Source organism: Symphalangus syndactylus, chromosome 24 (genome assembly GCF_028878055.3).
Source record: "Symphalangus syndactylus isolate Jambi chromosome 24, NHGRI_mSymSyn1-v2.1_pri, whole genome shotgun sequence".
In the NCBI taxonomy this organism is placed as follows: Eukaryota; Metazoa; Chordata; class Mammalia; order Primates; family Hylobatidae; genus Symphalangus; species Symphalangus syndactylus.
The window spans coordinates 23,698,977-23,720,883 of NC_072446.2; the positions used below are offsets into that span (position 1 = coordinate 23,698,977).

The 21,907-nt window shown below is 49.0% G+C and overlaps 1 protein-coding gene and 1 long non-coding RNA gene across 2 annotated transcripts in view; both read left to right on the forward strand.

Annotated features, from left to right (window-relative positions):
• Window positions 1-20,064, forward strand: LOC134735815 (uncharacterized). The gene is made up of 2 exons (XR_010119333.1): window positions 1-8,098; window positions 9,792-20,064. It is a non-coding gene; the product is annotated as an uncharacterized lncRNA (long non-coding RNA).
• Window positions 1-21,907, forward strand: part of PREX1 (phosphatidylinositol-3,4,5-trisphosphate dependent Rac exchange factor 1) — a 204,021-nt gene that overhangs the window by 378 nt on the left and 181,736 nt on the right. The window lies entirely within an intron of this gene.

Consider the following 21,907-nt stretch of genomic DNA (forward strand, 5'->3'; position numbering starts at 1 on the left):
TCGCCCGGGAGCGCGGGGACAGCTTTCCCTCCAGCCGCTCGCCCCGCTGCTGTCCCCACAACCTGTGGCCGTGGTCCCCGTGGGTGGAGAGAGTTGCCTCGGGGGCGCCCCGCGGGGCGCGCGGAAAGCGGCGGGGGGGGATCCGAGCTCCTCCAGAGCTATCCCGTCCCTTCCCTCCCTGGCCGGCGCATGGTCCTGCTCTGACCGGGGCTCTCCCGCACTCCACTTCCCCGCGGCGCGCGCTGCCCTTTTGTCTTTTCTTCCCCCTCCCCGCCTTTCAAATAGTTTTAAAATTAGTTACATCCGCGATGCAGGGGCTTGGGGACCCCGGCGCCGGGAGCTGCCGCTCTTGCGTCTTTTTCCCAGGAATAACTTCGCGCTCGGTGCACCACTCATCTAGGACAGACTGTAGGAGCCCCAGAGCCCAGCGTCTCTGCGCGTTGATGGAGTAGGATAAAACCTGAAGCTTGGAGGAGGGGCGGGGATTGACAGAACCCCAGGGTAGAATCCTCCATGCACAGGTTTTTGCTGGAGTTCGGGGAGAGTGGGTTTTGAACTCAAGACTCGGCAGTCCAGGCTCCCTAACTGCATCCACCCCCCCCAACTCCCCATCTCCAAGTGCAAAACCAGAGCCTCAGACTTTGTAAAATAACCACCGAGCACTTACTATGTGCCAGACACCTTACATGTGTCATTAATTAGCAGGTTTAACCTTCACAGGCGGCCTATGAAGTAGGGATGAGTATTTCCCCCATTTTTAATTAAAAAAATTTTTTTTGAGAGGGAGTCTTCCTCAATCACCCAGGCCAGAGTACAGTGGCGCAATCTCGGTTCACTGCAACCTCCGCCTCCCGGGTTCAAGCAATTCTCGTGCCCCAGCCTCCCGAGTAGCTGGGATTACAGGCACGCGCCAGCCACCACAGCCAGCTAATTTTTGTATTTTTAGCAGAGAGGGGATTTCACCATGTTGGCCATGCTGGTCTTGGACTCCTGGCCTCAAGTGATCCGCCGACCTCGGCCTCCAAAGTGCAGGGATTACAGGCGTGAGCTACTGGGCCCTGCCTCCTCCGTTTTTAAGATTGGGAAAGTTTAGTTCCGGAGAGGCCGGGTAGCTTGCCTGGGATCGCACAGCTGATTAAGTGGGAGTACTGGGCTTTGAACCGGGACGATCCCAGCTGGTGTTCTAAACCCCTATTCTATGCTGCATTTTTCTTTTGCTTTTTTTCTGTGAGAGGGAGGAAGGGGCCACTTCCCTACTCTCCTAGGAAGTGAGAAAAGTGGCCAGGGGGTGGAGGGGGTGGGACGGGGCAGAGCCTTGGATGGAAGTTAGGAGACTCTAAAGGCTTTAATCTCCATGCCTCCTGCTGGGGCCTCATTTACTCCCCTTCTCTGCTCTAGGAAGTCTTTTAATCCTGGTTCAGGAAGGGCTGGTGTGGGGGTGGCTCTTTCAAAGACCCTAGAACCAGGCTCTGTAGCTCCCAGTCTTTGGGAGAAAGAGGGAGACTCTGGGATCCTCTGGGGCTCCCCATGGCTTAGGGGTGCAGCTGAGGCTGTGTGAGATCAGAGTTCCAACTCAGGGAGGAGGCAGCCCTAGACTAGAGCCCTTCTGTCTGTGAAAGGAGATGTACTGGGGGCAGGGGAGTGTGGGAGAGGGGGTTGTGCAGAAGCATTGAAAACCATTTGGCCAAAGGACCCTTCTAGAAAGGCCTGTAAGAATAAGGCACGATTGGCTTTCTTTCCCATCCCTTCTTCTCTCACAGTTTCGAGGGTGGGGAGTGGGGGAAGAATTTGTTCAGTTAGAAGCTGGCAGTTTCTGAATTAAGCATGTAGACAACTCTGGTGTCTCTGAGCAATGTCAAATTCCAGGGAACTCCTGACTTCTCCTTCTGAGCCACTCCCTGCTCCTCTGCTTGGAAGAGAAACAGGAAATACAAACCAATTTTTATATTAATGGGAAAGAAAATATACCTCTCCCTCCCACGCCCCTGCCCTAGATGGTGTGTTTCATTTTAGAACAGATCTAGATTGTGTTTGAGTTAACTGTGGTTTTAAATTGTCCACGTGTGTAGGGTCGGAGGAAGCTGGAATAATGGAAATTGATTGGAGCCAACCATTCTTATTATTCAAGAAACAGGAAAAAAAAGATTTCTCTACTTTCACATTATCTCCTTGACACTTTACATTTGCTGACTTCATCACATTTTTCTTTTTGTATCTGATGTGTCAGTTCTGAGATGAATTGGTTCTGACTTGGACATGTGTCTTGGACCTATCATGCTACATGTCCTGACCTCAGTTTCCCCACCTGTGAAACAAGGAGTGGGGAATCCGGGCTTCCTTTCTGCCTGGGCCTTTTGTGTGTCCCCAAGCTGGTGCCAGAAACAGACGGATTGTGTAACCTGACCAGCCATACGTTGTGAGCCACAGGAGTCCTCTCTCATCTTGGCCTGTCAGGAATGGCCCCTAAACATCCCAAGGCATTTTCGTTTCCAAAACTAACCTGGGGCTTAGAGCTTTAGGAACTGCTAATTACCAAGGCTTTCCATGGCTGCAAGGCTGGCAGCCTCAGGTTGTGATTCTCTTCTGTCTTCCCACTCTCTCTTCTCAGCCTTTATATTTGCTAAGGGATTTTCTCTGCTGTCTCCTGGCTTGGAAGAATGCACAGTAATCCCTCCCTGCTTTTATTTCCATGTGGTTAGAGGCAGGCCTTAAAGGACCACCCTGGTCTCCATGTGTCCCTTGTGTGAAGGTCCCATCAGCCCATGGAAACCGTGGAAAGTAACCCCCGTGATAGGGGTCATGTGTGGCTTCTGTCCTCAAGGAGAGGACAGTATAGTGGAGGATGGCCAAATGGGTGTTTAAAAAAAAACAATCCAAGTGCAAGGCTCTGGAGCCAGACTGCTTGAGGTTAAGTCCTTGGACTTGTGACCTTGGGCAAACACCTTAACCTGTTTGAGCCTTATTTGTAAAAAGAGGGATGGTAATAGGTCCTATTTTATAGGTTTTTAAAGAAGATAAGTGAATTATAGAAATTGATGTAAAGCACTTAGAAGAGTGTCTGGCAGTAAGGTATATAAATATTGGTTATTATTGTTCTTATAGGAAAATTAAATAATACAGATAATTAGGGTTATGGGACTTCAGCATCCAGAGAGCAGGGGTGATCAGAGAGGGCTTCCTGGAGGAAGTGAGGTCTGAGTTAAGTCAGCACTGAGAGGAGGATGGGGGCTCTGAGTGAGTTTCCTTTTAACACCCTAAACTCTGGCCACAGGAACCAGTGATTTTGTTTGGTTCCAGGCTGAGGGCTTTGTGGTTCCTCGAGAATCTCCCCATCTTTCCCCATCTCCTTCAGGAACTGGGTGGCACTCCCTCCCCCATCTCCAGGGAGTCCTCTGAGTTTGGTGTTTTGCAGGTGTTTATTAAAGAATCATGAAAAGGCAAGGACAGCCCTTTCATAGAGATGCTGGATCAGTCTTGGGGGAAACAGTGCCCGGGATTTTGACTCGGAATCTTGGCTCGAATCATTTCGAGGCCCTGGCTATATGTGGGGTGCTCCCCATGTGCTTTGGGCAACGTTAGTCATGATGAAAACAATGACAGTCATTGCTGTGCAGGAACTGACTTTGATTCATCACTTGCCATTCTAAGCACTTTGCATGTGTCAACTCATTTAATTTTCTCTATGAAGGGGATGCTGTTTTTATCCCCATTGAGAGGTGAGGAAACTGAGGCAAAGTGAATCTAAGTGAGCTGCCCTGGGTCAGATGGACAGCATTGCCAGGATTTGATCCTAGGCTGCCTGACCCCAGAACTCATGTCCCCAGCCACTTCATAGACTGCCTTTGGCTGATCCAAGAAGGGCTTGGCACATGATTTATTAAGGTGGCAGAACTGGGATTTGAACCTGGGTCTGTGTGGTGTTTCACCTCTGCCTGCGCTTCCTCCTGTTACTTCCCTTCTGTGACTCCCATTCTTTTCTCCACAGAATGGGCAGAACTGTGGACGGATAGAAATGGCAGGCTGCCGAGTTCTTGCTCTGGGCTCCGGGTCTGTTCATGGCATGAGGGTTGAATGAGGCTCTGGAGTCACGCTGCTGGTGTTCAAATCCAGGCTTCCTCCACTTGGACTGTAGGTGACCTTGGGCTGATCACCGACTTGCTCTGTGCCTCAGTTTCCCCATCTGTCCAACGGGCACAGTGTAGCACCTGCGTCACAGGGATGTGGTGAAGCTTGGATGAGCTTGAGGTCAAAGCTGTTATAACAGTGCCAGGCGCACTGGGTGTTTGGAATGCTGTGTGGGTATTTTGGGGGATATGCAGCTCTTTGGAGCTCAAAGGCCCCCCACTCCCCTAGAGGAGGCTGAGTAGGCCTTGGGCCCACCTGCCAAGGGGAGGCACCTCAGGGGCAGGTGCCAGTAACTCCCATGATGGGTGTGTCAGCTGGGCAGTGGTCGAAAGAGAAGAGAAGGCCTGAGTGGATGGGCAGAGAGGCCTGTGGGTGGGAGTCGGTCAGCAGCTCCTCGAAGGTCTCCCCGTGGCTGAGGACAGAGAGCTATAGAGACACAGAGGGTCTGCCTGGAACCGACCGGGATGGGGGTCTCTGAGGAACAGGGATTGTGGGCAGAAAGCTCCCAGAATGCTTTCTGTGGTTCTGCTTTTTGGAGGGAGGAGACCAAAGTTTTTCTTCTCATTGGAGCTCCACTTGCCAAACAAGAAACTGTGGTTTTTTGTTGTCACTATTTTTTTTCTGTTTTAAAAGATTCTCTACTCCTAGTCTCACACTAGGGAGAAATGCCACGGGTGGTTGGGGTGAGGGCAGGTCTTTGATTCCACAGTCACTGAGGCAGAGGGACCTCCCCAGTGACTTGGGGGGATTTTCACGTGGTCCTCATATGAAAAGTAGGGTGCTGAGAGGTATATGTAACACAGTTCTTTTGGAAAATAAACAATAACCATAATATACACATGTGTGTTATATGTATAAGGTGACAGTAGGTTGGAAAAAAGGATGGAAGGATATGTATCTTATGCAGAAAGGCAACCAGGAAGATAAGGAAGTAAAATCCTGTTTATAATACCCTTTTCATATAAAATTATGCATATGTATGTGAATGTATTTTTTAAGAAGCCGACAGGAAGAATTGTATTTTCAACATGGTTATTAGATTAATGCAATAGTAATAGTGGTAACAATTTGCTAATATTTATATACTTGCAAGCCCTGTTTATAAGTTCCTTAAGCATTAACTCAAAAGTTGCAGGTATTCTTATGCTTCCTATTTTACAAATGAAACAAAGACACAGAGAGGCCAAGTCAGTTTCCCAAGGTCACACAGCCTGACAGAACTGGCATTTGGACCCAGGTAATGAGGCTGCATGGCCCACATTCTTCACCACTATCCTGAATTGCGCCAACATGAGGCTGTGTTCATGAGCAAAATTACTGCCCCTGTGAGACCTCCGGGCTGCCCAGGTGGGCAAGAATTAAGTCACAAAGTCCACCTTATTTCAGTTTTCAGATGCCGGAGAGCCTGGAGCAGGCCATCTTGTGTTGGGCTCATCATCATCAGGAAGTCAGTGAAAATCTTTTGATGATAAAAACCTGAGTGTCAGCAGGATTTAGATGTGTTACATTTTTTTTAATGTATGGCAGACAGAGAGCTCTGTACAGGTAAAACCGTGAAGTATGAGACTGCTTTTCTCTGCGTGCAGGTATTTATGGAGCATCTGCTGTATATCCTGGGCAGTGTTCTGGGCCATGAGAATGAAGTCATCAACAGGTCCTTGTCCTTATAAGAAGGACAACCCCATGGGGATTCTACAACTCATTCTTCAGGCAAGCCTTCTGGAAGCCTACCTACTTTTATTCTGGTGTTTGCCCTGGTAGCAATTTAACTGTCACTTTAAGAAGACGTGAATGGGGTTGGTGTCTCTGGCTTTCGAGACTTCAGGGCACCCCTTTCTTGGAGAGAAAGATACTCCTTTATCAGGCCAGAGAGCTGAAGACCTGTTGGGCTTGGGGCCACTCCCTTTGATAAAGAAACCCACATCCTATTTGCTTCACAGCCACTCCCCCTTAAAGGTTTTGCAAGAGTTAAGTGTTTGAAGCAGATCATGCTTGGCTGCAGGAGAACCTGACCTGTCAGATTTTTGAGGCTTCTTTCCTTTTTTTCCAACAGACGCAGGCATGCTGGCTAGAATACTGGAGGGAGGTGGGTGATAGGGTGGGCTGCCCCTCAAACCGGTGTGCTGTGTCCCACAGCATCATTCCCCAGACATGGGGCCAGGTCAGAGCTGATTCCTGCCCTGCGTTTCGGAGATCTTGAACAGAAGCCAGGTGGGTCATTCGGTCTGAATCTCCTTGTTTTGCAGGTGACATGAGTTGCGGCCCCAGAGGGGAGGTGAGCATCAGTTAAGGGCAGTAGCCACTCAGTTTGTTAGAGTTCCCTCCCCAGATACCTGGGAAAAGAGCTTGGTGGCCCACATCCTTTTCTGGGGATTTGTGTTTTAGCCAGGATCAACAATCCCTCTTTTTTTTTTTTTTTTTTTTTTTAAGATGGAGTCTTGTACTGTCGCCCAGTCTGGAGTGCAGTGGCGTGATCTTGGCTCACTTCAACAACCTCTGCCTCCCGGGTTCAAGCAATTCTCTTGCCTCATCCTCCCTAGTGGCTGGGACTACAGGCACGTGCCAACACGCCCGGCTAATTTTTGTATTTTTTAGTAGAGACAGGGTTTCACCATGTTGACCAGGCTGGTATTGAACTCCTGACCCCAAGTGTTCTGCCCGCCTTGGCCTCCCAAAGTGCTGGGATTATAGGCGTGAGCCACGGTGCCTGGCCAAAAGTCCCTCTTGAAGAGGTTTCACAGGGGTCATTTCTGGCCCTAGCAGTTGGTCTGGAGCAAATCCCACTAGTCTCTCAGCCTTCAGCACTATCGACATATGGGGCTGGATCATTCTTTGCTGTGGGGGGGCTGTCCTGTGCATTGTAAGATGTTTAGCAGCATCGCTGGCCTCTACCTGCCAGATGCCAGTAGGACCCCTCTTCCCCAGTTGTGACAACCACAGATGTCTCCAGATATTCCGGATATCCACTAGAGGTGGTTGGGTGTGAAGAATAGCCCCCAGTTGAGAACCACTGGGCTAAAAGCTCCTTTGACTACCACCTGTGCTCTCAGATTGTGTGGGGGCATTAGCATGCCTGTGTAGAAATACGTGAGATTGATGTGTTTATGTAAGTAGCATAATACGGTTTGCCCTTTTCACCCAGCAGAGTGTCTGGGAGGCTCCCTCTCTTGCGGTTCATGGTTTAGAGCACAGACTCTCGAGCCACCTGGCCTGGGTTCAGATCCCAGCTCTTCCCCTGTGTGACCTTGGAGATGTTGCTTTGACTCTCTGAGCCCCGGTTTCCCCATCTGCAAAATGGGGAGGACCCCAGCACTCCTAGGGTTACTCTAGGGAGCGAGTACAGTGACTGTGTGTGGGCTCACCCCTCCTCCCGGAGGAAGTCCCAAGGAAGAAGCAGAGCCCTCCAGCCTCCCAGCCGTGTGTGGATTTTTAAGCTTATTTTTATTTTCTTGGCTCCTTGAGGACCAGAAGGGAATCTGTCTGCTCTTCTTTTGTCTTGTGGTCGGACACTCAATCTGTGTTTACCCGCCTGGTTCCTTCCCCCGGGTGGAACTGACAGACGATCCCTTGATTCTGGGCCAGGGGAGGTGAGGCTATTTCAGGCTGGCCGGACTGGGGCCGCTGAAAACTGGTGCAGGCAGGTGGCCATCGGCCGTCAGGACCCAGGGTCTTGTGCTTCCCCCCTTGCTGGGAGGGTGGGTGGCTTCTGTGCATCTCTCAGGAGGAGCGAGGCCAGGGTCAGGGTGTGGGCAGTTGATGCTTTCATCCACTAATCGACTTACTCATTCAATAAATGGCCATTCAGCACCCACTGTATGCCAGGCACTGTGCTAGGTGCTGGCATGTGGCTGGAACAAGACAGATAAGATCTCTGCCCTCAGGGAATCTGCAGACATCGCAAAAAGAAATCCCTTGAGAAAAGGACCAGAGTTGTCATAATAAGGACACCCACTGAGGCCTTGCTGTGTTGCAGGTACTGTGCCACATGCTTCTTGAGCCCTTGCAGCAACTCCCTGAGGTCAATATCATCATTATACCTATTTTGCAGATGGGGAAACTAAAGCCAGGAGAGGTTGAGTAACTTGCTCAAGTCCACACAGCTGGGGAGTGGATTCAGCCAGAGGGAAATAAAATGAGGTTATGTTTGTGACAGGGATGGTTGCATCTACTTTAGATGGGATGGGCAAGGAAGGCTTTTCTAGGGAGATGACATTTGACCAAGTCCTGAAGGAAGAGAAAGAGCCCTGGTGCAAAGAGTGGAGAAAAGTGCGTTCCAGGCAGCGGGAGCAGCAGATGCAAAGGCCCTGAGGCAGCACTGTGCCAGGCTTGTTTGAGGAACAGTAAGAGGCCAGGGTGGCTGGAAGGGAGAGTAGGGGAGATGGATTGGCATGTTGGCAGGGTCCAGGTCGCATGGGCCTCAGATGCATGGTGAGCAGTTTGGGTGTTATTCCTGGTGGTGTGAGGAGCCACCAGAGTGCTTTCAGTTGGATATGGCATGGGTCAGTTGGTGACGTGGAAACCAAGACTGTACAATGGTCTTACTAAGGTCTCAGAGAGGAATGGGTATACCGTCCCCTCCCACAGCAGATCCCTTGACTGTTCCCAGGCTGCTCTGTGACCTACAGCTGGTTCTGTCCTCTCTTTGGGTTTCAGCTTTCCTGTGGGTACTGTGTCACCAACTAACGAGGGCAGGCTTCCTGGAGGGGGCCAGTGGACCCAACCACACCCAGAGAAGAGTTTGGGCCCCCGTCTGTGGCCAGAATGTGGATGAGATGTGAAGGCAGCTGCCTCTGGGCTGGGAGGGCTGTTGATGCGAGATGAACCTCTGCTTCCTGAGACAGAGGAAGGTGCCCCTTGTTTTCTGTTCAGGAAACTCATTTGCATAATTAAAAACTGTTTGGCGGGATCGGTACTCCACCCTCCATGCATAAGCATCATAACATCACTTTACCATCTATTAGCTCTCACCTCTGCCCTGTGGGGGATGGATTTTTCAGGCCCACTTCCTGCATGAGGAAAATAGCTGCATAGAGGGGAAGTGGCGTACCTGAAGACACACAGCCGGGAATGGCCAGGGCCATTGCAGTTGACTCTTTTGATCTCGCCCTGGCCTCCCACATTCTGTTCTCCTTACGCAGTCAGAGGGATCCCGTGAGACCCTAATCAGTTACATCTCACTCAGCATAAAAGCAGTCCTTAGTCTGGTCTGGAATGTCACACAAGACCTGCCCCTCTTGGCTCTGCCAGCTCCTCTTTCATTACTCCTTTTTCCCCATAAAGTTTTAAAGACTGAGATGTGAATTCACAAATCATAAACCTCACCCTTTCAAAGTGTACGATTTGGCGGTTTTGAGTATATTCACCAAGTTGTGCAGTCATCCCCACTATCCAATTCCAGAATCTTCTGGGTAGCTCTTACCCCCTCGCCCACTTCCTCCAAGCGCATTTGCCTTTTCTCAAATGCACCAAGCATGCACCTGCCTCAGGGCCCTTGCACCTGTGCTGTCTGGAATGCGCTGCCCCCACCCCCCAATATCCCCGTGGCTCAACCCTCCACCTCCTTCAGGCCTTTGCTCAAAATCATGTTCCTGACTGGGTCTTTTCTGACACTGCATATCCCCACCTCACCATTTCTTCCTTTTCTTGCATTGTTTTTTTTCCACTAGCTAACACACTGGACATTTTACTTATTTATTGCTTATTGTCTGCCTCCCTCACTGGAATGTCACAGGCATGCCAAGAGGATAGAGATTTTGATCTCCAGCACCAACAACAATGCCTGCCACATAGTAGATGCTCATTAAATATTTTTTGAATGAAAAAATTGCTTCTATATGTGCCTGTGTTTTATTACATGATGTGATTGTTTTGAATTATATAACTGCTATGCATTTTTGTGCAGACTTCTGGGGACTAAGATGGTCTGGTGTCTTTTGACTGTGTGGGTATGTGTGAGCTGGGGGATTTGGCACAGGAGAATTTTTTAGTGTGGCATTGTGCTCAAGTGCCAGGGGCCTAGCCAGATTGTCTGGGTCTGAATCTTATCTCTGCACCTTAGCAGCTGTGTGACCCTGGGCAAGAAGCTTTCCCTCTCTGAACCTTGGTTTCCTCATCTATAAAATATGTTGAGACACTTGGCTCACTGCCTGGCACCTGAGCAGGCCCCAGTAATTAGTCGAGGTTATTTTTTAACATTCTGTTTTAGAATCTTAGTATTTCCCTACGTTTTGCACAGGAACAGTTACAGCATCTCATCTTGAACACACTGCCTGAGATCCTTCCTGGGACTTGAAATAAGTGACTGACTTTATTTTGACCAAGTGGTCCCTTGCCCTGGACATTGGTCTGTGCACTCTGAAGGCAGTTGGGAGTAACTGGGATAGCTGTAAGTTGGAGCTAGAAGATGCTGTTCACTCTCTTCTCCAAGCAACCCATCAGAAGATTGAAAAAACAGATTGGTGTCTCAAAAATACATGATGGCACCTCCCGTTCCCCTGCTGTGAAATCCCTCCATGAACCTGAAAGGGCACAGAACACACTGCGCACCACTTTCTGGGTGAGGCTGTTACACATCCTGTTTCATTTACAGCCTTGCAGTATTGCAGATGAGGAAACTGAGGCCCAGAGAGGGTGAGGTCACTTGCCTGGGATCACACAGAGATGGCATATTAGTTATCTGTTGCTGCCAAACAAGTTACCACACATTTAGTGGCTTAAAATAATGCCTGTTAATTACCTCGAAGTTTCTGTGGGCCAGAAGTCTGGGTGCAATGTAACTGGGTTTTCTACTCAAGGTCTCATGAGGCTGCCATCAGGGTGTTGACCCGGGCTGTGATCTCATCTGATGCTTGGATCAAGGAGGGGGTGGGGCACGGGAGGGATCTGCATGGGGTTGTTGGCAGAATTTAGTTCCGTGCTTTGTGGAGCCGGGGTCGCCATTTTTTGCAGGGTATTGGCTGGTGATCACCCTCACTTCCTAGAGGTGCCCTTGAGTCTTAGGGGTGTGGTCCTGCCACAACATAGCCACATCACGGCCAGCAGGTGAATCACTTGTTTTGAATCTCTTCCTTTAGGAAGGTCCTAGAAGTGTACTTGTACTCTTCTCTGTGCTTTATCCCCCACAGATGTCTTTTAAGGCTTTACCTGATTAGGTCAGGCCCACTCAGTCAGCTGATTTTGGACTCTAATTATATCTGTAAAATCCCTTCGCCTCTGTCATTTACCAGTCACAATGACAGTCCCACTTACATGAAATGGGAAAGGATCCTCCAGGGCACAGACACAGGGGGCAGTAATCCTGGGGCCATCTCGGGGTTCCGCCCACCAACAGTGGTCAGTGGTGGGTTTGAACTCAGGATTATTCTACTCCAAAGCCCATATTCGTGACCACTGTGCTTTACTTTATTTACTCCCTCTCTGGCCCTGCCCAGAGTGACCCCTGAGTAAGGTGAACTGATTGGCTGTTGGCCTCATTCTGGCTCATTCGGAGTGAGACGGGGCAGGTGGGCTATATTATGAGATGTGGTTTCCTCTCTGGTAAGACCTGGTCTCTCCAACACAGTACACAGACCCCCAGCATATCTCTCTCTCTTTTTTTTTCCTTTTTTTCTTTTTTTTTGAGACAGAGTCTCACTCTGTTGCCAAGGCTGGAGTGCAATGGTGCAATCTTGGCTCACTGCAACCTCCACCTCCCAGGTTCAAGCGATTCTCCTGCCTCAGCCTCCCGAGTAGCTGGGATTACAGGCGTGTGCCAACATGTCTGGCTGATTTTTGTAATTTTAGTAGAGACAGGGTTTCGCCACATTGGCCAGGCTGGTCTCAAACCCCTGACCTCAGGTGATTTGCCCACTCGACTGACTCCCAAAGTGCTGAGATTACAGGCATGAGCCACTGTGCCCGGCCGCCCCAGCATCTCTTGAAATGATTTGCCAACTGGGTTGTTGAGGTTGAAGCCAGAGCATCCACCCCAGCCTGGTACCCCCTTTACCTAGGAGTGTAGGCTTAGACCTGGCCATGGGACAGATGCCTGACTGCCTTCTCCCAGGGCACATTTACGCCAGATGTTGTCTGCACTGTTTACTTTGAGGGTGGGGTGGGGAGTGAGGAAGCCCATCTGATTGCATTGATCTCCACATATTAGGGCTTTTCCAGATAAACTCATTGTTTAGTGATTTCCAATTTAATTCTATTGTGCTCAGAGAATATATTCTGTGGGTTTTCAATCCTTTGAAATTGATTGAGATTTGGTTTATGACCCAGCAGATAGTCTACCTTAGGGACCATTTCATGTACATTTGAAAAGAATGTGTCTTCTGCTGTCGCTGGGTGCAGTGTTCTACAAATGTCATTTGGATCAAGGTGGTTGGTAGTGTTGTTCAGATCTGTATATCCTTACTGATGCTTGGTCTCCTTGTTCTGGTAGTTATTGAGAGAAGGCTCTGGAAGTCTCCATCTGTGACTGTAGATTTATGTTTTTCTCCTTTGAGTTCTGTCAGTTATTACTTTTTGCATTTTAAAGTTCTCTTGCTGGAAATATGTGTTTATGATTATGTCTTCCTGGTGAATTGACCCTTTTATCATTATGAAATACTCCTTTTTATCTCTGATAATGCTCCTTGTCTTGAAGCCTGTTTTGTCTGATATTGCTATAGCCATGTCACCTTTCTTCTGCTTACTGTTTTCCATTTTTTTCCTTTCTGCCTCTGTGTCTTTATATTCCAAGTGCATCTCCTACAGGCATCATATAGTTGGGTCTTGCTTTTCTAAATCCATTCTGACAGTCTCAACCTTTTAATTAGACTGTTTAGCTTATGTATATTTAATGTAATTACTGACAGGGTTGGGTTTAGCTCCAACACCCTGCCATTTCATTCTGGTTTGTTTGCTGGGGACATTGACAGCACAAGGAGTCCTCTTCCTCCCCCATCCTCACTCTGCTGGAGGTGGAACATGGAGGTTAATCGAGTCCCAGCTCCTTATGATGGCTTAGAAGGTATTATGTGATCCAGCTTTAGCTCACTGTGCAGACCTCATCTCCCCGCCTTGTTCATTCTGTCCTGGCCCCACCACATTTCTTTCTATTTTTGCACTGTATTCAGCTGGTTCCAGCCTCTAAGCCTTTTCCTTTGCTGTTCCTATTACCTGGAGCTCTTGGAACCCTGATTTGTGCCAAGGACCCCCCTTTCTCTTTCAGCTCTCAGCTCAAGTGCCGCTTCCTCAGAGAACCTTCTAGTCCCTTTCTCTACACCACTGCACTGATTTTTTTTTTGACCTGTCACTACCTGGAATTATCTTGTTGATTTATTTGTTTAGTATCTGTCTCTCCCGTTAGAATATAAGTCGCATGAGGTCACAGCCCTTGTCTGCTGTCTTCACGGCCAAGTCCCTGGTGATTAGCACTTAATGGGGACTCTGTTAGCATTTGTGGAAGAAATGAATGCATGAGCAAAAGGGGCTGAATGGGGCCCACTCTGTGGCAGAGGCCTTCCTGGCCATCGTGAACCCCTGTGTTGGGGCAGTTGCAGCCTGGGCTCCTTGGCCTCCTGCCCTTACCACACTGGGGAGGGCAGAGGGATTGGAAAGTTTTATTTGCCACGTCAGGGAGCTCTGGGTGGTATCAGCCAGTGGCCCACCAGGCTGTTGATTGGGTGGTTTTAAAGATTTATTTCCCCTTGAACACAAAGGTAGTAAATACAGTGGAGGTGTGAGTATCAAAAGCACATTCCCTTATATCTGTTCAGCTACAGGCGCTCTTATGGAACCCAGTATGGTAAAATGATATTTTGTGTATATACCTGGCTGCATATATTATTCATTTCTACATACATATGGCAGTCTAGGCACAAAACCAAACGTTGTATTTCTGGGCAATTTAATATGTTTTTTTCAGAGTTAACTTTTTGGTAACTTTTTATTTGATCACTCCCTTTCTCCCTTTCCTTTCTTCTCCCCTCTCCCCATCATGCACACACACGTTATTATTATTTTGATCTATTTGAGAGTAATTGCAGACAGGATGCCCCTACAAACTTTGGCATGCATCACTTAGGAAGACAGACATTCTCTTGTGTAACCACAGTGCCTTGAACAAAATCAGGCAAGTCAATGTTTATACTAAATGATACAATGCACAGTCAGATTTCACCTATTTCTCCCCAAGTGTTTCCTGTACCAATCTCCTCGCCCATCCCCACCCCCAGCCCAGGATCTAGTCCTGGATCATGCATTGTATTTGGCGGTCCAGCTCTGGTGATTTTGATTGTCCTCGGAAGAAAGTCTCCACTGAGATGTGCTCATGCTTGTCCCAGAGCCAAGCTCTGTGACCAGCTCTGTGACCTTGGGAAGCTGATTCTTAGACCTCAGTTTCTTCAGCTATAAAATGGGGAAATCTCTGTCCCTGCCTCATAGACTTGTTCCCTTGTTCCAACACATTGTATTAAGCACCTACTGTGTGCCCGGCCCAGATGCTGGGATACAGCAGGATGCAGGGCAGGCCGACATCTGGGCCCTTGGGGGTGGAGTAGAGTAGGTGAGTGAGTGCTGGGTGCAGAGCCGGCTCCCTAGGACGCCCACCACGTATGGCTGTGTTTGCAGTTACTGCACTCATTTTAGAAAATTTGGGAAATAAAGATGTGTATACAGATCTCACCCTTCGAAATAGCTGTTTCACCTTTGGGTGTATTTCCTCTTTGTTCCTTGCATTTGGTTTGAGCCTGCTACATGACAGCAGATACTGCTTGTGCGTACTTCCTCGTGTCACTGCTAAATGCTCTCCATCAGCAAGCCTTCGATGGCTTCGTAATGAAATGTGGGGGCTGGATCATGGCCACTGTCCAGTTCAAATCCTGACTGCCTACCTGCTGTGTGGTCAGTGGCCCAGCTACTCCATCTGTGTGTGCCTCAGTTTCCTCATCTTGTAAAATAGTGGCCTCTTCTTAGATTGAGGGGGGAATTAGGTGAATTAGAACCTGCAAAGCTATCACAACAATGCGAGGTACATAGTAAGCATTCCATATATATTAGCTATACTTGTAAGAATTATTATACTAATATATAATTTAATAATAGCATTCTAGTAAAATTATTATTATTTACCCATTCCTCTTATATTATTTACCCGTTCCTCTTATATTGGGGCATTTAGGTAGTTTTCAGTTTTTCACAATGACAGTCCATCTGCATCTTTGTTGATTGCTACTGGTTCTTTTGTCAATTTAGTAACTGAGGGCTGAAGAAACCTGGGTTTAGGACCCTTTGGTCCTTATTAGCCCATATAAATTATTGGCACTAGAATCCTGGAAATGGGCTGTTGGAGCTGGAAGACACCGAGACATCATCTCATCCACTCATCTCGCTTTTCAGGAAGGGGAAATTGAGGCACAGAGCTGTTCAGTCACTTGGCCTGGGGTTCCCAAGTGGGTTTGTGGTTGAGATGGAACTGAAACCCAGGTTTTCTGACTCCTATCCCGTGATAGTCTGCTTTTGTCCAACAGCTAAGACTCCTTGGAGGACAGAGAGGGAGGTTTAAGTTGTATCCAAATGAGCTGGATGAATCTTTTGTCCTAGGGGATTCCCTTGTCTCTGGGAAACTTCACTTTCAGATTCTTTGACTTCAGTGATCGGTAGTGTGAGAGGTGTGTGTGTGTATCCAGGTCTGGTCAGTAGTGTGCATGCACACGTGTGTGTGTGTGTATTCAGGTCTGGTCAGTAGTGTGCATGCACACGTGTGTGTGTGTGTGTGTGTGTCCGACTCTGGTCAGAAGTCATTGATCGCACCCTTGCTGTGGGCTGGGCCTTGTACAAGCTACTGAGGCCACAGATGTGATGAAAGCAGGGCCCTTCCTTTTACTTATGATCAGAACCACTGGTTCCAAACCCAGGGGTCCTAAGGCCAGGTTAGGCCCATACGTGGGTTTTGTCAGCCTGCACAGGATTGTTTTAAAATTTTTTGTTTAGGCTGGCTACGGTGGCTCAGGCCTGTAATCCCAGCACTTTGGGAGGCCGAGGTGGGTGGATCACCTGAGGTCAGGAGTTCGTGACCAGCCTGGCAAACATGGTGAAACCCCATGTTTAATAAAAAAATAAAAATTGTTATTTACTTGCCAACAATGAAAAATGAAGACATTTCATACAAAAATCTATTATTTCTCTCTTCTTAGTAATCAGAAGATGTGTCACTTGCTCTTCTGCAGGCAGCGTTTGGTTTGGCTGGACCTGAAGAGCAGCTGCCCCTTCTGCAGGGCACAGGGCTTCAGTCTTCATTTAGCCACAGTCTCCACCCCTCCATAACATGTTCCTAACACTGAGACCAAACATTGGTTGCCATTTATTATGGCACTTGCCCTGCTGGTTTTTAATTATTTTTATTTATTTATTTATTTATTTATTTTGAGGAGTCTGGCTCTTGTCGCCCAGGCTGGAGTGCAGTGGTGCGATCTTGGCTCACTGCCGCCTCTGCCTCCCGGGTTCAAGTGATTCTCCTACCTCAGCCTCCCAAGTAGCTGGTACTACAGGTGCGCACCACCATGCCTGGCTAATTTTTGTATTTTTAATAGAGGTGGGGTTTTGCTATGTTGGCCAGGCTGGTCTCAAACTCTTGACCTGAGATGATCCACCTGCTTCGGCCTCCCAAAGTGCTGGGATTACAAGAGTGAGCCACCGTGCCCTGCCTTTTTTTTTTTTTTTTTTTAAATTGAGGTGAGATCTTGCCTTGCTGCCCAGGCTGGAGTGCAGTGGTGTGTTCATAGCTCACTGCAGCCCCCAACCCCTCCTGGGGTGACCTTCCCACCTCAGCCTCCTGAGTAGCTGTAACTACAGGTGTGTGTCACCATGCCCAGCTAATTTAAAAAAATATTTTTTTTAGAGATAAGGGTCTCACTATGTTGCCCAGGCTGGTCTCGAACTCCTGGGCTTAAGCGATCCTCCTGCCTCAGCCTCCCAAAGTGTTGGGATTACAGGCATGAGCCACGGTACTAGGCCTGGTTTTTTTTTTAATTGTAGAGTTAAGAGAACAGAGGAATGTTTCTTCTAACCCTTGCGTATATCAGATGGAAAACTGAAAGACCAAGAGGGTTATGTGTTTTAAGGAAAGTGGAAGGTAGCAGGTTTCTCTTTGGAAGAGAAGAGTATTCCTGTGTGTTTACTAGGCAGACACTCTTCTCTGTTAAAAGGATACAATAGTCGTTGCTTTTATTAAGGAGACACACACAGCATCCCGTTACCTGCCTATGGGGATTTTAAGTTGGAGACTTGTTTTCCAGTTTGTGGGTGGTCCTTCTTGTTCTTTGAGATGAAAAGGGGAGAAGGTGGGTCTCTCTTAGACGGTGCAAATCTGTTTCCCAGACTTCCACTTCCTGTGGCCTGTGGGCAATGGCTCCCTTCTCTTTTCTGCAACATCAGCTGTTAAACAGGAGGTTGCCACGTGGTCCGTCCTACTTCCTGCGCTTTGCCCCTTTGGGAGACCCTGGGAGGAAGTAGTGGGTTCTTCCAGGGGCATTAGAGGGTCCCTGTCTGGGCCTCTTCTTGGGTTGCAGGACCCTGATACCATCCCGGTCAGGCTTCGTGTCTTCCTGCTCTTGGGCAGCCTATTGGTGGCCTCTCCCCTGGCCTCGTTTCTCCCTCATCTTGAAGATTTTGAAATAACAAGAACAATAATAAAGACAATGGCGTTGCTACCGCTGCTGAGATCAGCAAGAGCCGGCTGGTTGTCAGGATCCTTTGGTTGCAAGTGACAGAAAACCCATCTCAAACCACCTTCAGTAAGAATGGGAATTTCTCTCTGTTTCCCTGGGGCGGCTGCCTCCTGGGTGAGGGACCTAGCTCTGCCACATGGTAGTGGGGGAGGAGTGGTTCCCAGAAGGAAGCCCCCAGGGTGTTGGGACCAGAAGACGGGGACGGATGCCAGGTGGGAGCATCTCTTCTCCCCTGTGCTGGTGCCTCGATCCCAGATTGGAAGGCTTTGCCTTCCCCCAAGTCTTGGGTCCCAGGGGAGCCCTGCTGGCCCGTGGCCTGCTTGCAGTGGCTCTTGGCCTTTCCACGTCTGACTTCAGAATCCTTGCTCCTATCCTGCGTCCTTGGGAGGCCTTCCTTGACTATTCCAGCTATACCCGTGGATGTCATTATAACACTGGTGCCCACATGTGTGAGGAACTGTGCCCACTGTACACTTCCCAAGCACCATAGCCCCCCAGGAACCTGGTGGGGAAGGTGTTCCTGTGTTGCCTGTTTATTGTTTCAGTGAGGAAGTGGAGGCTCAGAAAGGTTCCCTGACCTGCCCAAAGTCACGCAACATCCTTCTCTTCTATTGAAGACTCAGCTGTGTGCATTTTATCTTCTCTGAATCCAGGCTCTGCCCCTTCTAGGGCTGTCACATCAGGAAAAGGACTTTGCCTCTGTCTTTATGGGGAGAGCATTCCAAGCATGGGAAACAGCAAGTGCAAAGGCCCTGAGGCAGGAGCCGGTTTCAGGATCCACAAGGAGGCCAGAATGGCCAGGGGAAGAGCAATGGGAGGTCAAGTCAGAGAGATGGCAGTAGGAGTAGGGAGGCTGGTGGGCAGATCGCACAGGGCCTTGAGGGCCATTGTAAGGGCTTTGCTTTCTATGCTGAGTGAGGTGGTGTCATCCTTGGAGCGTTTCAGCAGAGGAGGGGCAGATCTGACTCAGTTTTTGCAGGATCCCTCTGGCTACTTGTGGGGAGTAGATGATAGGAGATGGGGTGGAGGCTGAGGAGGAGGCCACTACAGCAGCCTGGGCGGGAGAGCCCGTTCTGCAGGTGGCTAGATGGCAGTCCGCCGCCCCTGCTTTGTGCTCCTGTGCTGCTCACGAGCTGTGTGACGTCGAGTCCTGGCTGCTTTTCTTGGAGCCTCTATTTTCTCATCTGCACAGTGGTGTTAATGATGTGACCTCACTGATGGGGCTCTGGGGATGAACTGCATGAGCTGATAAATGTAAAGTGCTCCCAGAGTGCCTGGCACAGCCTAAGCTCTCAGCAAATGTTTGTGGAGTGTGCCAGTGAGGGGATGGCAGGGAATTTGGGGCCGCTCCAGCTCTGCCCACAGTGCCTGTGCCTGAGGTCAGCCCCAGAGCAAGAAGCACCCCGTTGTTCCCCAACTCTGCCCTCCCCATCCCCACACACAGAGCTTTGAATGAACAGGATCCAGAATGTTCTGACAACAGTGCCCCCCTCCCCTTTCCTACTGACAAAGCCATCTTTGTTACGCCTGCCCGGGTGTGAAATCCATTTCAGAAATGAGGATGGTGCAGGCTCAGGAGTCGGCTTGCAAGGATGGGGAGGGGCTTGGGAGGAAGGTGTCCCCATCTTGCTCAGGGCCCCCTAGGTGGACAGCCTGCTCCCTGACAACCCTCTAACCTCATTTGGGTCCAGAATGCTCTGGAATTGGCAGTGCTTTTTGGAACTGTGTGGAGCTGCATTTCCACTGAAAAACTATATCAGTCAACATCACCTTCCATCGCTTACCGTCGTCACACGTACACAAGAGGCATAATGCCCAGCGCTGGCGTGGCTGCAGGCAAGCGAGCAGTCCCAGAGGACGCTGGTGGGAGTGTTCATGATTGCTGCCTTGGGGGAAAAATACATTGGCAATGCCTTTAAAAATAAAAACCCACGATACCCTTTGATTCAGTTCCTTTAGGAACTTCTCCTATAGAAACAAGAAAAAAAAAGTAGGTAAAGATGTAAGTTACAAAGATGTTTATTCCAGTTTTGTTTCTAATGGCAAAAGAAATTGGCAACTCCGTGAGTGGCCATTAACAGAGAAAAGTCTCACTAGGATGGTTGTTGATCCACATGTTGGGGTATTGGACAGCTGTTGGAAAGAATGAGGTTGGTCTCTGTGGACATGAGGGGCTATATGTGCTGTACCTTTAAGAAGGGCTAAGTTGCTGAGTGAAATGTAGAGCGGGACCCCAATTTTGTAGAGAGGGACCCCAATTTTGTAGAGAAAAAACACAGCTCTCTCAGTGGGTATTTATGAGTGTGGAGAAAGATACTGCAGGATGTGCACCAAATGTTAGCCTTGGTAGCCTCAGGCGTAGAAGGGGAGGAGTGTAGAAAAAGATTTTTCACTTTATCTTTGTATACTTTTTTTGCGTTGCTACACTAGTTCTAATTAACACACTATTTTTCAAATTAATATAGACTAACAATAATTTAAAAAAGACAGTTCCCTGCCAGTTGTCTTTTCCCTCATGCCAGCATGGCTCGCCTCCATCTTCAGCCACATTCTGTTGAGATGTCACCTCCTTGAAGAGGGCTTCCCTGACTGTTCCATGAATGAATGGATAATGGATTCCTTTGAGCTGTCCCTATACCTCCTCTGAGAAGCGATTCCTGCTACTCTCACGCATCTCTGACTTCCCTTTCCCCAGCCCCAGCCCTCCATACTGGCACTGAGCCGTCTCTACCCTGCCTGCTGTTGGAGCTGTTTGGGGGCCATCTTGACCTTGGTATCCCTGATGCTGAGCCCAGTGCCTGGCACACAGTCAGTGCTCATTAAATGCTTGTTGCTCCCTTGTCAGGGAACTTACCAATCTGAAAGCCCAAAGTCTGAGAGGCCCTGGTATATTATCTTTCAGTTCCGGCTCCTCCTCTTATTGGGAGTGTGACCTGGGGCAAGTCATTTAACGTGTTTGAACCTTAGTTTTGTCCTCAATAAAGTGGGAGTAATAATAATCCCTTCCTTCTAGGATCATTGTACCTCTGAAATGAGCGATGGCATACAAAAGATGTTTCATTTGGTACCTGGCACATAATAAATGCTTAATTATGTTAGCTATTATTGATAGTAATGAACCAAGTCTAGAGTTTAGAACAAACAAACAAAAAATGACCATTTAGAGACACCTACTGTGGGGCAGACCTGTATGTAATATTGGGTCACATAAACCCTCCCATAGGCCTTTGAGAATCAGGATAGCAGGTGTCTGAGCAAATTGTGAAACCAGGTCCCTTAAGTTCAAATCCAGGCCCTAGATTTGATGAATGGACAAAGATCTTTGTCCTTCTGTAGCTGACGTTCTGGTGGGCGTAGAACAGTGGTTCTCAAACAAGGGCAGTTTTGCCCCTCCCCCAAAGGGGACATATGGCAATGTCTGGAGATATTTTTGGTTGTCACAAATGGGGAGGAAGGATGTCTGGACTCTACCTGCTACTGTCATGTAGCAGGTAGAGTCCAGGGATGCTGCTGAACGTCCTACAGTGCCTAGCACAGCCTTATCATATAGCATTACCTGGCCCCAATTGTCAGTGGCACTGAGAGAGAAGCCCTGGTCTAGAGCAGTGTCTGGCACATCCTGAGAGCTCAGCACATGTTTGCTGCTTTGGCGACAGTGATGACAGAAGTGTTTCTGTATTTGCCACCTGTCTTACAGGTGGGGACATCAAAGCTTGGAGAGGTGTCATAGCTGGTTCTAAGTCTCATTGTCAGTTGGCACTGGAGCTGGGATTTGAACCTGGGTCTCGATCCCCGAGGCTGAGCCCTGTGGCTGAGGTGGGAGCAGAATGCCCCATCCCTGGTGTCTCTCTCAAGAGTTGGTGGCTGCTGGGGGGCACAGAGGGGTGAGGTGGGATTCTGGGCTTGGGGCTGGCCTATAAGTCCAGGAAGAAGGGAGCCCCCGGTGCTGAGGGGACCCTGGAGACCCAGCCCTGTGTGTGGTGCTGGCTGCCCCTCCCGGCTCCCTAACTCGCTGCCAGCGCTTGTTGTCTGCCAGTCACCACAACACTTTGGGCCAAGACATGTTCTCAGCCCCTCCCCATGTGTCAGGT